The 18,527-nt window shown below is 36.6% G+C and overlaps 1 long non-coding RNA gene across 2 annotated transcripts in view; it reads right to left on the reverse strand.

Annotated features, from left to right (window-relative positions):
* LOC309667184 overlaps window positions 1–18,527 on the reverse strand; it is a 383,463-nt gene that overhangs the window by 346,855 nt on the left and 18,081 nt on the right. The window contains exon 2 of one of the 2 annotated variants that reach the window (XR_014267596.1): window positions 3,895–4,037. This is a non-coding gene — a long non-coding RNA (uncharacterized lncRNA). Of the gene's footprint in view, window positions 1–3,894; window positions 8,964–18,527 lie in introns of those variants that run through there. The other variant, XR_014267597.1, reaches the window with a different exon arrangement.

Genomic DNA, 18,527 nt, shown 5'->3' on the forward strand with positions numbered 1-18,527 from the left:
TAATAAAGGGTTAGTATCTTAAAAATGTGGAGTTGTAGAAAGAGATACATTTCACAACTATTAGCCATGGGGGAGGGGAATATTCTTACATGATTTGGTTTCTTATTTATTCTAAAAACAGATAAATTTTTCAAACTCAATTTCCCAAAAGTTTCAAATATAACCATTGATTTCAGTTTTCTTCTATTCTTTATCAAGCTTCAAACTAGAAGCTGACTGCCCATCCTATGTCTGGGTGGAAGGTGGATAGCCAAAAGAAATAGAAGCCATGGATAACCCAGAGCCATATGCATATTCCATTTTTCCTAAAATTTCAATTGTCCATGAAGTTATTCTCCAGGCACAATCTGGTCGTTGATACATGAGCTAAGATGATTACAACACTACATCAGTGGAAGCCAAAATTAGACTCGGTGTAACTTAAAATAAAGCATTGTTTGTAATACATTAACCTGTATTTTTTTGCATTCTGTAAGTACCATGATAATATGCAGTACCTCCTCCAAATTTATTGGAACTGTTCATCAATTTTCAAATCACATTACATTTTTAAATAGGCGTTCATAAAAATTAGTCATTTTCCCCAATGAGGCTCTTTCTTTATTGCTAATTCATTTCAAAAGATTACATAAAAATAGATATATTACCCCCAAATTTACAAAATGTTGCCAATCTCCAGATGAGTAGCTGCACACACTTGCAGTTCTAATATGGCTCTCTTGTTCTGGCCAGGAACCAGTTTCTACTGTTGGAAGTCAGCTCCAAGCAGCCTTTTGTTTGTTTGCATCTGCCAGAGGCAAGGCCAGAGGGCCCGGATGTATAAAAGTATCTCACATTTAGAAGGAAGCCCTCAGGCCTTTGTGCCAGTAGATGTGCAAAGAAGCTTAAGTAAGTGTGGGAAAACAGCAACTGTGGATCAGAATTTGCCATAAGGCAAGACCTAACACAGTTTATTTTGTTGGTTTTTTTTTTTTCTGGTTTTCCACAGACAGATGGAATAACAGCATAATAGGCTAGGCAAAGGGTCTCCTGAGCTATTCTCTCCATTGTGCACACACAACGGAGACAGTAAAGACACAAAGAGACAGTACTTAGGAAGGAAGTGTCTCCTTAAGAGCAAAGCCCTCAACTGTTCATTATTTTTGTCAAAAAGTTGGAAAGAGGATTGATGCAAAATGCTCCTATGCTTCCTCCTGGAAGGGCAGTACATTTGTTTCTGAGGGTCAAACTTGCCCCATGGGTACCAGTCTTCACTCTCTGCGCAAAGACAGGCACTAGGGAAAGGACAGCCAAGACTTTTGTAAGGCTGTATCTTAGCTCAGTGTCACCTAAAGACCTAAATCATGCCCTTTGGAAAACAGCTGGATATCAGCCGCTGGACATCATCAAGGCAAAGGAGAACCAAAAGAGCCACAAGAAAGGTTTTGGCCACACACCCCCAGCTGAACCATAGCTTTACAAGAAAACTGAATTGTCACCTGAAATAACTGAGGACAAGAAGGACAGAGAAAGTTCCTAAAATATTCTCTACTGCTGCCTCACCAAGTACATTTTTTCTTGAATTTTATACAGCAGGTTCTTATTAGTTATCTATTTTATACATGTTAGTGTATATATGTCAATCCCAATCTCCCAATTCATCCCACCACCACCACTCCCGCCCCCCGCTTCCCCCCTTGGTATCCATACGTTTGTTCTCTTCGTCTGTGTCTCTATTTCTGCCTTGCAGAAAAAATGGTTCATCTGTACCATTTTTCTAGATTCCACATATGTGCATTAATATACAATATTTGTCTTTCTCTTTCTGACTTACTTCACTCTATATGACAGTCTCTAGGTCCATCCACGTCTCTACAAATGACCCAATTTCGTTCCTTTTTACAGCTGAGCAATATTCCATTGTATATACAAAGTACATTTTTTTAAATCACTGTTAAATTGTGACTGCTAAACAAGTAAAGAAAGAATGGATAGCAGAAAAGAGACCCTTTTCTCAAAATGACTTAAAGAGCTGAAATAAGATTGGCCATGAATTTGTCATTGTTGAAGCTAGGAAATGAAGGCCTGGGGCTTCAGTATACTATTTTGTCCACTTTTTTGCACATGTTTGAAATTTTCTATGATGACAATTTTTTTATTATTTTATATTTGTATAACTTTTCAGTTTTTCAAACAAAATATACCATTGCTATAAATAGTATAATGCTCATTTTAAAGTTTTTTTTTTAATCTGAGGTTAAGAAAATAGCCTGATTAAAATAAGAATCTACTCCCAAACACAATTTTTCCCATAAAATAAGCTGCCTGCAGACACCTAAGATGGAATAATGTAAATATATTATCCTTTCAGAGAGGTTTAAAAGGGATTTGGGGAGTTCTTCCAAAATTTTTCTAAGTTTTTCTAAGGCATATGACCTTGGGTCAAAATCTGTGATACGGAAAGAAACTAAAAATCACTATATTCCTATCCACTGAGAAGCTCTGCCCAAAAGCAAATGTCTCTAAGAAAGTCATCTGCTTTCTAGTGTCCACTAGTGTAGACTGATATATACAAAACACACTGCAGCATAATTTCAATATATTCTCAGCATAAATGTTTCAGTTCAAAGAGGAAAGGCTTTTTTTTTTTTCTCTTTGCCAGCCTACTCCTATATGCCTGTACATACTCTGAGTGTCGTGTATATGATCCTTTTTTTAATTAGATTTTTTCCCAGCTTTACTGAGGTATAATTGACAAATTTAAATTGCATATATTTAAGCCATACAATTTGATGTTTATACATATATATAAATCACCACAATCCAGCTACTTCTGAAGTTATTCAGCAGTAATATTCAAGAACTAAAGATTTATTTTAAAGCCCTTATTTTTTCAAGCAGGTTCCATTTACGTCATTCAATTGAAGAACACTTTTATGATTTAATGCTACCAATATACAGTAATGCCTGTGGGCCAGGAACTACAATAACATGGCTTTATATAAGACTAATGAGACAAGATTTCCAGTTAAGCCTAAAAGTGATATTTGGAGTGAAATACATAATAGTTTAGAGAAATGGCTGGATTGGTTTTGCCTAGGTTAATGAAAGTAATGAAATAAATAAATTTTTTTCAAGAATAGGTAGTGACAATTTTCAGCACATCAACTTAAACAATAACGAAGAGATATCCTCCACTCTGTTAAGAAGGGGAGGTAAAAATAAAAATTGTCTTTAGAAATCTTATCAAAAACATTAGAAAAAATGAAAAATGTTGCCATTTACAATCATCAGTACAATAAACGCATTGTGTCCAGCAGAGTGATCGGAACCAAGTATTCAGAAATCAGAAAGACAATCCTTGTTGCCTGCATAAGTACATTTGACGGTAAGACATGTAAATAGACACTGACAATCAGTGCTCCCTTCATTAAAAATACAAAGTTGGGAGAAGATTGAAATGTAGTTTCCCTGGCAAGCTCTCTATTCATTACTATAAAACTTAATATTTTAAAGTTCATATACCAGGGGTTCTATGATTATGATTTCAATTCTAAGAATATAATTTTAATAAATAATAACATTGCTATCTATTAGTAATGATTTAAAATATGTAATCTATTTGATTCATTGATGTATTACCTGTATTTTCTCATAAAACAAAACTGAAAAATATTCACATCTGTTTTCATTATAGTCGACTTCATTTTTTCTCACTGTATTGAGAGCATCCACACCTGAGTATCATTCTCATCATCTCCTTGTATTTTGTAAAGAAGAAAGAACTAAGAAGTGGTCAGTCTAGTAGCTCCCTGCAAACAACAATAACTCCCCGTGGATCCAAGTAGGGGAGTTCAGGGGAAACAGCAATAGATGTACCACTTAGCCACACAGCATCACAAAAGTAGTAATTACCTACGAAATCTGCTGCCTCCCTCTCTTCTTTCTGGTTTTTTTTTTTTTTTTCTGTCTTCTGACATTTCCAGTGGTGTGGACCGTGAAACAAACAAGCCTCCCACTAGACCCAGGAGAATTAAAACAGACTTGTATATTGACATCTAAAAGAGAAGGGGAAAAAACGAAAAAAGAAAAAGTAACATGAGGGGAAGTATTTCTATTATTGTGACAAGAAATACAATAATAGATATAACTAAATATATGTTATTACTTGAGTTGAGCATTAACTTCCATTGGTATATATAGTGTGTGCTTCACTAACATAGTGCCATTGTCACTGGCAACGGACTTCTGATAAAAACCAAATTCCAGAAGCCTTCTCCAAATGCAATGAAAGAGGTTTCTGAATGGGATTCCAGTATATCTGTATCATTCCTCTCCCCCCAAAATGATAGCCATAATTCTTAATAATAATGGCAAATATTTACAGACAGGATCACAAATGTTAATGCACAGTCATCTTATGAAGCAGGTACTATCATTATTCCCATGAATACAATGTTATTACTATGTGGTGTGACAGGTTAAGTGTGGCATCACTCAGCTCTTCCTGGAGGAGAGGAAGGACAAGGGAAACCTCCAGAAGATATACCTTGAGCTGAGACCTGGGGGGTAAGTCAGAACCCAACAGTTAGATGTAGGATGGGTGAAGGACATCCAGTCAGAGGGACAGCACGTGCAAAGACAGAAAGGTATGGGTAGCTACACATGGCTGCAAGAAGTTATGTATGGCTGGAGCAGAAAAGAGCACTGGGGGCAGTGAATAGAAATAAAGTTGAAAAGAATGACAAAGACCTTGGTCCACCAGGCTGAGAAGTTTCAGTTTTACGCTTCAGGCACTGGAGAGTCACTGGGGGCCCTACAGACAAGTAGATGATGAGATCTACGTTTTAGATCGCTCTGGTGGTAGTTTAAAAAATAGATTTAAGTGAAACCAAACTGAAAACAAAATAAGCAATTGAGAGTTTAGTTTAATAGTCAGTCCAGGGTAGAAATGATGAGGGCTTGACTAAAGTAGGGGCTGGAGAGACAGAGAAAAGAGATCCTTAGGAGACATATGATGGAGGAATTCTATATAATTTCTCCAGTTCTAACGTCATAATTGTACTTCAAATGTGTTCACAAAGCACTTTTTTACATATTGTATCCCTGATCCTTACACAATCCTATGAAATAAGTAGGGAAAGTATTGTTATCTAAGTTCTACAGATGAGGAAACTGAGGCTCAAAGAAATTAAGTGGCTTGCCCAAGGTCCCATGGCCAGAGAGCAGTGGAGCTAGGGATGGAATTCACGTTGTCTGCTTCCAAAGCCCCTTTACACAGAAAACTCAAAGGCTTAACGGAAGGGCTCTACACAAAAGGGAAAAAAAATGCATGACGTTAGAGTTGCTCATCAAAAAAAACTGTGTCAAATCATCGTGTTAAGACAAAGTACGTGTTTTGTCACAGGGTAGAGTGTAAATAGCTCACTGAAATTCTGACCCTGAGAGGTGGGGGCCAAGCCTTTCACTGACTGAGCACCTTCCTGAGCTTCAGGAAGCTTCTTTAGGAGTGTGGTGCGAGCTCTTCATCATCTCCGTCCTGCTAGAGGAGGGAGACACATGACTTGGAAAGCTTAATGCTGGGCTCTCTTGTAATTTCCTCAGACCTCTAACTTGACCATAAACGTGAAAAGGGTTTAATGTCCTATATCATCTTTTTATTTTATTCACCTTACCCAAGCACAATCTTTTGCATATTTGTGAACAATTCTGCCCTCAAACAAACATACAGAATATATTATACACAAGGACTGATTTCCACCTTTGAAATACAATGTTTAATCTACGCAGATTGTCATCAATCTCTTCTTCCTATGTGCGTTGTTTCTGCCATATGGGTCACATAAAGACACGAAAGACAACTCTTTTAAATTACAACCAATTGATGTATTTTGTTTTCCAGCCTTTGTGATTGATATCTCCTCTTTTAATTCTGAGAAGGAAGGTCTTCCCACTTGGCTACAGATTTCTTCAATAGATGGAGAGAGGGAATTACTTCTCCTTGTCTCTGTTCATCTCTGTGCCCCACCCAGCAAGCACAGTTTTTGGAAAAAACAGATGATACATATTTCACTTAAATGTAATTGTCCTAATATTCTTTTCTGACACATAACTTGTCCATGGTAATCATTAGCCATGGAAAACCACTGTCCCGAACTATCAGTAAATATTAGTTGTTTTATAATTTTCACCTATATAGTAAAGATTCATAAAGAAAAAAAAATACATGTATTGTCCCTTTCTCAAGAGGAAAGAGACAAAAAAAAAATCTAGGTTAATAGCAAACTTATCAGAGCTCAAACAGAAGCAAGAGGGGCTGGTACAGAGCAGACATCTCCAAAAAAAAAAAGTGCTGAATGAAAGTTAAATTAAAAGATTAAAGATGGATATTTAGGGTACTAAAATCACTTCCATCAGGAAGCACCCCTGATTAGTTTTAGGACCTTCTAAGAGAGAAATAGTATTGGGGGCTTTCATTCCTATGTCAGAGGAACAAAAGGATCAAAAACAGAAAGAGTTTCTGGTCTTAATATTTTTAAGACATTAGCTGACTTAGAGATTTTTTCCTTGCATTTTTGCTATGATGAAATCGATTCTTATACTTAGCTTAAGTATAGATTATTAAAGTACAAATATGTATATTGTTTAACAGAGGTTATTTTCATAGAACAAGCTTAATTGTGATTTATTCATTTTTAATTAATTTTTTATTGAAGTATATTTGATTTACAATGCTGTGTAAATTCCAGCAAAATGATTTGGTTATACATACATAAACATTCTTTGTTTATATTCTTTTCCATTATGGTTTACCATAGGATATTTCATACAGTTCCCTGTGCTATACAGCAGGACCTTGTTGTTAATCTATTTTATATATAGAAGTTTGCATCTGCTAACCCCAAACTCCCACTCCATCCCTCCCCCACCCCACCTCCCTCTTGGCCACCACAGATCTGTTCTCTATGTCTGTAAGTCTCTTTCTGTTTCATAGGTAAGTTCATTTGTGTTATATTTTAGATTCCACATATAAGTGATATCGTATGGTATCTGTCTTTCTCTTTCTGCCTTACTTCACTTAGAATGCTAATCTCTAGTTCCATCCATGTTGCTGCAAATGGCATTATTTTGTTCTTTTTATGAAGGAGTAGTATTCCACTGTATATATGTATCACATCTTTATCCATTCATCTGTTGATGGACATTTAGGTTGTTTCCATGTCTTGGCCATTGTGAATAGTGCTGCTATGAACATAAAGGTGCATGTATCTTTTTGAATTATAGTTTTGTCTGGATATACACCCAGGAGTAGGATTGCTGGATCATATGGCAACTCTTTTAGCTTTTTGAGGAAGCTGCATACTGTTTTCCATAGTGGCTGCACCAACTTACATTCCCACAAGCAGTGTAGGAGGGTTCCCTTTTCTCCACACCCTCTCCAGCATTTGTTATTTGTAGACTTTTTAATGATGACCATTCTGACTGGTGTGAGGTGGTACCTCATGGTAATTTTGATTTGCATTTCTCTAATAAGCAGCAATATTGAGCATCTTTTCATGTGCCTATTGGCCACCTGCATGTCTTCTTTGAAGAAATGTCTATTTTTCTGCCCATTTTTCAATTGGGTTGTTTTTTGTTGTTGTTGAGTTGTATGAGCTGTTTGTATATTTTGGAGATTAAGCCCTTGTCAGTCGCAGCATTTGCAAATATTTTCTCCCATTCCGTGGTTGTCTTTTTGTTCTGTTTATGGTTTCCTTTACTGTGCAAAAGCTTGTAAGTTTCATTAGGTTCCACTTGTTTATTTTTGCTTTTATTTCTATTGCCTTGGGAGACTGACCTAAGAAAACATTGGTACAATTTATGTCAGAGAATGTTTTGCCCAGGTTCTCTTCTAGGAGTTTTATGGTGTCATGTCTTATGTTTAAGTCTTTAAGCCATTTTGAGTTTATTTTTGTGTATGGTGTGAGGGTTTGTTCTAACTTCACTGATTTACATGTGGCTGTCCAACTTTCCCAACAACCCTTGCTGAAAAGACTTTTTCCCATTGTATATTCTTGCCTCCTTTGTCGAAGATTAATTGACTGCAGATGTATGGGTTTATTTCTGGGCTCTCTATTCTATTCCATTCATCCATATGTCTGTTTCTGTGCCAATACCACACCATTTTGATTACTGTAACTTTGTATTATTGTCTGAAGTCTAGGAGGGTTATGCCTCCTACTTTGTTCTTTTTCCTCAGGATCGCTTTGGCAATTCTGGGTCTTTTATGATTCCATATAAATTTTAGGATTATTTATTCTAGTTCTGTGGAAAATGTCATGGGTAATTTGATAGGGAATTGTAATTTGTTCTTGATTGCCATTGTATTTACACAGAACCAGCTTTACTCTCTGCCTATAAAACCTAATATGATCTAATATGGTATAATGCTATTGCCCAAATTTAAGATTATTCTTTTTTTTGAATTTTTGAATTTAATTTTATTTATTTTTTTATACAGGAGGTTCTTATTAGTTATCCATTTTATACATATTAGTGTATATATATATCAGTCCCAATCTCCCAATTCATCCCACCACCAAATTTATGATTATTCTTTAAAGGAACAGTCCAAACTGAAATGGGTGTTATAAGGATCATTGGTATTCCCTGAGCTGTTAAGAGATGTTCCTGAAAGAAATGGCTCCATGGTTAAAAAAACTGGAAAATGCTGCTACTCCTTCCACTTAGAAAATCATATTTCAGTTAAGAATTCTATCTAACTATGTTTAACTCAGTGTTTCCCAAAAGTATTTGACCATGGAAACTTTTTTGTCAAATAACATCTATTAACATCCCACGAAATCTTGGATAACACAGACTAAAACAATTCCCCCTTATTTTAGTAAGTGATTCAAAGCACAATTCAAGCCAGGTGCTGTGTGCAAATAATTGAGTTACCAGAGTTAGGGGAAAAAAACCACAGACATAACTCGAAACTTATGCACCAACTCGAAACTTATGCACCAGATTCAGGCACTCAGGGAAACTGACTTAGCTGCTAAAGAGGCCAGTGAAACACTATGTCTAACTGTGAGAGGCAGAAGGAGATCTAGACCCCAGGTAACATTTGTGAAAAGGGAAATGCAGAACTGACCTCAAGTGACTCTCCCTGTACACTAGACAACAATAATTAGGTCAGATACAAAGGAAATCTCCAAGCCTGAAAGACAACCAATGCCAAAAGGACAAGGTAAAGAACAACAGGGTCCCTGTCACCAGGCTAAGCTTTAGGGCTGAGTTACAATTCTACAAGGGAAACCATGGTACTCATCAGAAATCATGACCAACACTGGGTAGGAGAGAACTTTATCTACAAGGCAAAATTGGCACTCAAAGCTCATGGTTAGGATGCCAAGTCATAAAGATGATCAGCAAAGTAGTCACTAAATCCAAAAGCCAGGAAGGTGCACACAATGGCACGGCCACATTGTTGATAGACATTCCTTGTCTCTGGAAGAACAGGCTCACGTGGTTAAGGCTCAGCACAAAACTGAGAGGCATCAGTGGCCCTAGCTCTGAGAATATCAAAAGGCAGAGGCAGGAAAAATGAGGTAGAGGCTGGTATTTTGAGATTGCCATTCATTTCTTAGAAAGAAAAGGGGGGAAAAGTTGCTATGATTCAGAAAAGATTGACAGCCCTGTTCTTTTCTTCCTAAACCATTTCTATTCTTCCTTCTCTACTGTTCCCATTCTGCTCTTAAAAGACAATGAAAATGAGAACTAAAACATAATCTTCTCCCAAATTACCCATACAACGGAACAGAACATCTCAAAAGCACGCTGGCATGTGTTATTCTAGCAGAAAACCCTATTCTGTGGAATCACTGGCCAATCATGCTTACCAGGTCACCTAGTTCCACTGTCTTTCATTTAATTTAGTAGTCATTTATTACCTGCTTACTATGACTGCAGCACTGTAAAAGGCACAAAAGGAGAACCAAAGCAAACATAGGCTCTGGAAACTTAGAGACTAGTTAGAGTCAAGAATTTATAAAAGACAACATACAGTCAAGTGCTAAATAGTCTCATCGTCATTCCCTGTGAAAAGGTGAGGAATTCCTTCCTAAGAAGTAAACATAGAAACCACAGAAGTTACAGTAGAAACTAGATATACCAACAGTTTCTACAGAAGTTACAGTAGAAACTGCTGATACATCTAGTTTTATGAAAACATTGATATATTTCCCCATATTCTAGAATCCAAATTGCAAATGTAGGAGAAATAAGAAAATAATAAATTTAAGCTAGAACAATAGGAAAGAGTTTCATGAAAGGTAGTATTTGAGCTAAGCTTTGAAGGAAGAGCAGAAGACATTCCAAGTGGGAGACTGACATTCTGAGTGAGAGACTGAAAGAGCATGGCATGTGCAAGGGACAGAAAAGATATTAGCAGAGGTTTCATTTGGTGGATTATGGAAACAGCAATAGATGAGACCAAATTAGGAAGAACTGTATGTAGAAGAATGGGGAGTTGGGAATTGAGAGGCAGCACAGTTGTAAGTTCTTAAGGATAAACTCACAGAACCATTGAATCAGAGAACCTCAGGGTTATAAAGGACTTCAGAAATCATGTACTACAATTTTCAACTCAGTGCAATAATAATACCCACATATGATCATATAGCCACTGCCAGAAAATTTTCAGTGAGAGAAATCAAATGTTACATCTCTCAAGAGAAAGACTCAAATTGTTAGAAATGTCTTCTTTGTGGAGTTATCATTGTTCTCTTAAATTGATCTATGAAGATATATAATATTTTTATTTACGTCATCCCATTTGCACATGACAGGTAAGTGCCAAGAAGCTGGTGTTTATGGCACTGGTCAGCAGAATATATTGGATAGTAACTGTCAGTTCCAAAGAGATCCTAGCACACAGCTCCAGATCCACCTCAGTCCAAGAGACCGCTAGAAATTGGGTCTATTCAGACAAACTCATTATTATCATGAGATAAATTCGTATCTGAACTTCTCCAAGTTGCTCAGAATTAGACTGAGTTTGGTGTCACACAAAACATTAGGATTTTCCCCAGATGTAATCTAATCTCAAGAAGTGAAAGATGTAAGCAGCCTTTGGTCAAAATATACCTAGTTACAACATTCATGGACCATGTAATTTCTCCCTGCTGGTGAAGAACGCAGATCTATTAAGGAATTTGTTGGTGATTCTGAAGCATGTCAGAGTTTAGCATATTAGTTCCATTACACTTCTGCAACACTAGGCAATAAATGAGTTTCTACTTTAATTATAGGAAGACGGGTTGTTTTACATTTTTACTCCTTATTTTTTATCCATAAAGAGTCCCCATAGCAGGGCATGGAAAATCCATTCTCTTTGCAATACCAATTTTTCTACTGAATCAACTATTCTCCAAACCATATAAATAACTGTTGAGGAGGGAGAAGATTAAATATGCCACAGTGGTCCCTTCATAATCATATGAAGTAGGGTTTCTCAACCATGGCACTATCAACATTTGGGGCCAGATAATTCTTTATTGTGAAGGATTGTCCTACACACTGCAGGATGTTTAGCAGCACCCCTGACCTCTACCTACTAAATGCCAGTAGCACCTTCCCTCTCCAGTCATGAAAATCACAAATATCACCAGGCATTGCCAAATATCCCTTGGGAGTCAAAACTGTCCCTGGTTGAGAAGCACTAATATAAAGATATGGTCTTGGTTAAGACCTACTCTGGGCTCTGCACTCCAGACACATTTCAAAAGTGACGGTGGCTGCCTTTTCTGGCTCATATCCACAAAAAATCTGCTGTTTATTCCAATCTCTTCATAGAAAAGTGTGAACACTCCGTTTCTTGACAAATGACTTTGATTATTAGATTGTACCACAATGTGCATCAAAGTACAAGGTCAGAGCTTTAGCTCCGCTGTCAAGACAACCGCTGCCTCTTCAAGCAAAAGGAAAATCAAAGACTTGTAGGATGCCGGTTGAGTCAGAACCTTGAGCCAAAGGCAAGTGCGGTGGCCACGACTGAGCACCTGGCACTTCCCTATGAGAGCTAAATACTCAAGAAAATTGAGACTTCAAATGAGCTTCCACCTAACAAGCTGCAATTTTGTTTCATTGGGGGAGAGTCAGGGATGAGTTAGGGGAAGAAACCAGAGGAGAATTCAACATGACCGTCCATTTGCTAATTCAGTGAGGAGGAGTCCAAGACAATCCTCAGAATTTGACAAGACAAAAGCATCATTATCTATAATTACTGCTTACTAGTAGCATGGATTGATAACAAGCTTCCTCCGCCAATCTTACCCCGCCATTATGAGAAGAGGCGATTAAACTAATTAACAAATCAACTTTTCTGTGCAACAGTGGGTTCAATAGCAGAAAATAATGAGAAAAGCTAGTTATTTGAAGGGATGAAATGAAATAGGACTCTGAAGTTAACAACAATATAGATAGGGAGATTGACTAACTGGCAAACATATACATTTTGACATTAGAAAATCTGCACATTGGGAAATACTGGACTATTTGTTTAAAGCCACAGTTTAAATAGAAAATGCTTTATTTGAACATGAAAAGTATATTAATTATAACAATCATGCACAGCCCTGTATATGTGACACACACAAATATAAAATAATACCTCACTATCGAGAAGTCAGATTGTCAGGAACCTCAGTCACCTTGGTCATGGATACTAAGTCAAAAAGAATCCAAAAAGTCCTTTCAGCCATAAAGTCACAATACTCTATAGGAAGAGGCAAAGAACTACTACTCTCAGACCATTTGCTGTATTTTGTACTCCTCTCAACTCCCTTATTCCTTTTTTTTTTAATTGGAGTAGAGTTGATTTACATTGAGGTAGGCAGGGGCACCATGTTTTATAGCCCTGTCTCTAGTCTAATGCCTTTTATACACCATAGTAGGGGCTCCATAAGCATCTTAAGCAGTGTTGACCAATGTGACAGTCACAACTACATATGGCTACTGAGCACCTGAAATGTGCCTAGTGCAATTTTATTTAATTTTAATTATTTTAATTAAAAACTGATAATTTGCTCATTGGGAAACTTTTAAATGTATTTGGCTAAGTGAATCTATTTTTTAACTCTAAAGTTTATGAAATCTAAGTAAAGAAAAAGTATCTAATAAAAATTTAGCACTGGAATTGAGATGTGCTATTAGAGTAAAATACACATCAGATTTCAAAGATTTGGTATGAAAAAACTAATATAAAATACATTATAATATTTGTACATTAATTACATGTTGAAATGATAATACTTTTTACATATTGGGTTAAATAAAATAAATCATTAGAGATAATTTCACCTGTTTCTTTTTACTATGTTTAACTTGACTACTAGAAAATTTTAAATTACAAATGTGGCTATTCGACAGGACTAGTCTATAGAGTGAATGAATGATATACAACATACAGCAGCATAGCAGAAGCAGTAAGAGAATACTGACAGCAACCAAAAATGACATCTACAACTTGAGGGAGACCAAAAAAATCAACTAAGCACAGTTATCTGGAGCCATTTAAAGTTTGAGTATACATCTCAACCTATTTCAGAGGTTCCTAAGGGTTTCACAGTTATTTATGTATTATAACTCAACCACAAAAAAAGAGGGAGGATTCTATCTGCCTACTGTGTTTAAGAAGACATGATGATGAATTTTGTAAATATTTTAATATTTAACAATAAGCTCCATTTATCTAAATATTTCACTAATATTTAACAACTCATTTAATTCCCACAACAACCTTATAAGACAGCTATTAGTATCAACTTTCTCATTTTGTAGGTACGGAAACTGGGACTTAGGTTAAGTATAATTTGTCAAGTTTATATATATTTACTACGATATTCTATTACCTCTATTACAATTCTTTTCCAGTATTTACATATATCTGTGCTTGACCAAAGTGCTGTTCTCTTCTATCTTTGAATATTGTCGCCTTTAATAGCCTGGAGAGGTTCAGCCAAATCAACCCTGGCGATGAAAGTTCTGCCAGATGCCTCATGTAGACCTCCATCACATCCTCAAACATTAGTAAATAAGTCCTGTTGATGGAGGGTCCATAAGGAGACTGCCTTATAAGGTCTCTCTCTTAATTTCTGGTTAAGAGTTGCAAAATTTCTAAAATTCTCTATGCTTCTTCCACATGGTGGATAATATCCTTAGCAAAGACTTAACAATGACACGTGAAACTGTGACGTGATATTTGTATTGCATTACCTGGTAATGACATACCAAAAGAAAAGATAAATATTGTGATTTTTTTCAGGTAAGTAAAAATTATCCTTAATCTCTGTGGCTTCCGCTAATATATAAAAAGTTCCACTCAGTGAAAGGTTAGTGAGAAGAATTAAGATGTTTTAGGACACCTAAAAAGATGAAAGGCTGATTGAGACTAGAAGAGGGTGACAACTAAGAAGGCTAAATAATTAAGCCAACAGGTTGAATGAAGAGGATCAGGAATCAGAAGGCAAAATGCTACAGAAAGATCAAAAGATTTAAACCCCATGTGAAATACAAGGGAAGTGAAACTGAGCAGCTTAATAAGGCACTGATTTAGAGGAGTAATAGCAGCATGCAGTGGAGAAAATGAAGCACTTTTTAAGTGTGAGCATGGTGTAACATAATTTATTAGCACAGAATGCTTAATGTGCTATGTGCTGAGCTGTTTAGTTCCTCTATTTTCTATTCATGGCTTTGTTTTTCCTCTTTGATGGTTGTTTTCTTTTTCTAAACAAAAACAAATTAATACACTGAGTCGAGTATTATAATTTCAAGACATGGAAAATTAAGCATTTGGAATCAAGATTCTTAGTTTTTGTAAAAGGAACATCAGAACATCATCTCTTATTCAACCACTATCTGTTTTTAACCTATTTGATATTATGAAGAGTGAGAAGAGCTATTCAACAGGTTTGTGGACTACTGAATACCCAGGATTCTATAGATGGTGACCGCTATTCCGCCTTTTTCTGTTGAGCGCCTTGGGAAACATCATCCTATGTACCTTTAATTTTCTTCTGGTAATTTCAGGATCACTTCTGGGGAATGAGCCTGGAGAAAGGAATCAAGTTTCTCTTTAATCTCATTAGGTCCCCACAGTGCAGACAGACTTTCCCAGAAGCTGTTTAGTGATTTTTATTTGCTGTGTTTTTCCAACAGGAGATGCTTTAAAGGAAAGACATACTGCTGGCCTGTCAATTCTGGACACTCTGCCACAAGGCCTGGCTATCACCACGAGGGTTTACCCAGCTTGCTCTGCAGGGCAGGTAACCCGACCAGAGTCATTAAAGAACCAATACCTGAGAGTCCAGCAAACACCATGACACAGAGCAAAATCTGGTATGACCAACAATTCATGCTGTTATCAGAGCCTTTGACAGAAAAGGCTGGAATCAGAAAAAATTGCTCTATGGAAAATTTAACGTAAAGGAGTTTTAAACCTTTAACTGAAGTTTTCCTATCTTGAAATGGTATCTTTCTCAAAGTTCTTTTTATTACATAACTTTTACAGATCTCCTTATGGTTTAGTCCCTTGGGACACAACACGTATCTTTAATATTACATTATTTTTTCAAATCTGTTGTGTTTAAATGCTAGAAACAAGTTATTAAAGAGTCATGACAGCAACTGCAATTCCAAACAACCTTAACAAAAGAAATCCACATTTAGAGATATGTTTGCATTTGATTATTTGATATTTCTTGGTGCTTATAAATATTCTAAATCCTTTTCATCTTGTTTCTTTTAAATTAGCTTTTGGACCTTCAGAAAGAATATACTTTTTTTGCTTTCTTTTGAACATCTTTTCTGGTTTAGAACTTGTCTCAAGGGAAAACCTTGAAAGAAAATCAAAACTTCTTTCTTAAAGCCCGCATCAATTTATTAATATTTTAAAGCTTTTCAACAGAGTTGTATTCACAAATTGGATTTGTACTGTTTGATATAAAACAATTGTTTTATTCCCACTTCAAGTGCTCCACGGTTTTCAAGCTTGTTAATTAAATGTTTTATTTTAAAAAATGCTGCACAAGTTTCTCAAAACTTCATCTGCACCTGCTCCGTCAATGAAAAGACGTCCTTGGAACAAATCCAGTTTATTAAGTGGAAAGCCATTTATTTCACACAAGAATTCAGTCTTTTACCTATAAGCTTTAACATGAGTTACTATGCATTGTATTCTTTCACCTTTTATCTTCTATCAATTAAAACAAGCATTTTCAGTGCATAGAGGGGGAAAATGACATGTCGTTTGGAATGTCACGTCCATTGCCTGATGCTCCTACGTGTGTGCTCAGCTGACATCTCTGTAAAGCTATTTGGTGGTTTTATCCTTCGGCCTGGCCCTTTTGGTCTTTCCCATCATCCTTTTCCCAACAAAACTGTGTAGTGTGATCTGATGAGATACAGAGATTGTGTGGAGCAGTAAAACTGCTACAACTTCTCAGAAATTTTCATAGCAGAGCCCAAATTAATGAACCGCTTTCTAGCATAGAAAAGAAATGGGAAAGCTGGCATAATTTGTTTACAGATTGGATCTGGAGCATGACAGAAAGACAGGAGTTATGGATGACCCCCAAATATTGACCTGAGTAACTGAAAGAAATGCCATTTACTAAGTAAAAATGCAGGAGGAGCACATTTGGGGGCAGAAAATCAGGACTTTAGTAAAAAAAAAAGAGAGAGAGAGAGTAAAGAAATGAGACACAGTGAATCCTATAGGACCACTAAGACCTTATGCATTCTTGCCAGAAGCATTTGAAATTGATAAGATTAAACACCATCAAAGACAAGTCGTCAGTGAATGAATTTTGGTCAAAGATCAATTTAAGATGTCTGAATATCACAATTCCAGTGCCCATCTACCCTTACTTGGCAAAGAAGGCTCATAACGTCTGCTGAAAGAACTGCTAGGACTCAAAAATATCAGCAATATACAATTGTCCATTGGTGTCCATGAGGGATTGGTTACAAGTACCTTATATAAAATGGTGTAGTATTTGCATATCAACTGTGACCATCCCCCCATATACTTTATTTATTTATTTATTTATTTATTTATAGACATCTTTACTGGAGTATAATTGCTTTACAATGTTGTATTAGTTTCTGCTGTATAACAAAGTGAGTCAGCTATAGGTACACATGCATCCCCATATCCCCTCCCTCTTGCGTCTCCCTCCCACCCTCCCTATCCCACCCCTCTAGGTGGTCACAAAGCACCGAGCTGATATCCCTGTGCTATGCAGCTGCTTCCCACTAGCTATCTATTTTACGTTTGTTAGTGTATATATGTCCATGCTACTCTCTCACTTCGTCCCAGCTTCCCCTTCCCGCTCCCCGTGTCCTCAAGTCCTTTTCCTATGTCTGCGTCTTTATTCCTGTCCTGCCCCTAGGTTCCTCAGAACCTTTTTTTTTTTTTTAGATTCCATATATATGTGTTAGCATACAGTATTTGTTTTTCTCTTTCTGACTTACTTCACTCCTTATGACAGACTCTAGGTCCATCCACCTCACTACAAATAACTCAATTTCATTTCTTTTTATAGCTGAGTAATATTCCATTGTATATATGTGCCACATCTTCTTTATCCATTCATCTGATGATGGACACTTAGGTTGCTTCCCTGTCCTGGCTATTGTAAAGAGTACTGCAATGAACACTGTGGTACATGTCTCTTTTTGAATTATGGTTTTCTCAGGGTATATGCCCAGTAGTGGGATTGCTGGGTCGTATGGTAATTCTATTTTTCGTTTTTTAAGGAACCTCCATACTGACTGTATCAATTTACATTCCCACCAACAGTGCAAGAGGGTTCCCTTTTCTCCACACCCTTTCCAGCATTTGTTTGTAGATTTTTTGATAATGGCCATTCTGACCGGTGTGAGGTGATACCTCATTGTAGTTTTGATTTGCATTTCTCTAATAATTAGTGATGTTGAGCATCCTTTCCTGTGTTTGTTGGCGATCTGTATATCTTCTTTGGAGAAATATCTATTTCGGTCTTCTGCTCATTTTTGGATTGGGTTGTTTTTTTGATATTGAGCTGCATGAGCTGCCTGTATATTTTGGAGATTAATCCTTTGTCAGTTGCTTCGTTGGCAAATATTTTCTCCCATTCTGCGGGTTGTCTTTTCATCTTGTTTATGGTTTCCTTTGCTGTGCAAAAGCTTTGAAGTTTCATTAGGTCCCATTTGTTTATTTTTGTTTTTATTTCCATTTCTCTAGGCAGTGGGTCAAAAAGGATCTTGCTGTGATTTAGGTCATAGAGTGTTCTGCCTATATTTTCCTCTAAGAGGTTTACAGTGTCTGGCCTTACATTTAGGTCTTTAATCCATTTTGAGTTTATTTTTGTGTATGGTGTTAGGAAGTGTCCTAATTTCATTCTTTTACATGTCACTGTCAAGTTTTCCCAGCGCCACTTATTGAAGAAGCTGTCTTTTCTCCATTGTATATTCTTGCCTCCTTTATCAAAGATAAGGTGAGCATATGTGCGTGGGTTTATCTC

The sequence above is a fragment of the Balaenoptera physalus genome (assembly GCF_965194825.1).
Source record: "Balaenoptera physalus genome assembly, chromosome: 9".
Classification (NCBI taxonomy): Eukaryota; Metazoa; Chordata; class Mammalia; order Artiodactyla; family Balaenopteridae; genus Balaenoptera; species Balaenoptera physalus.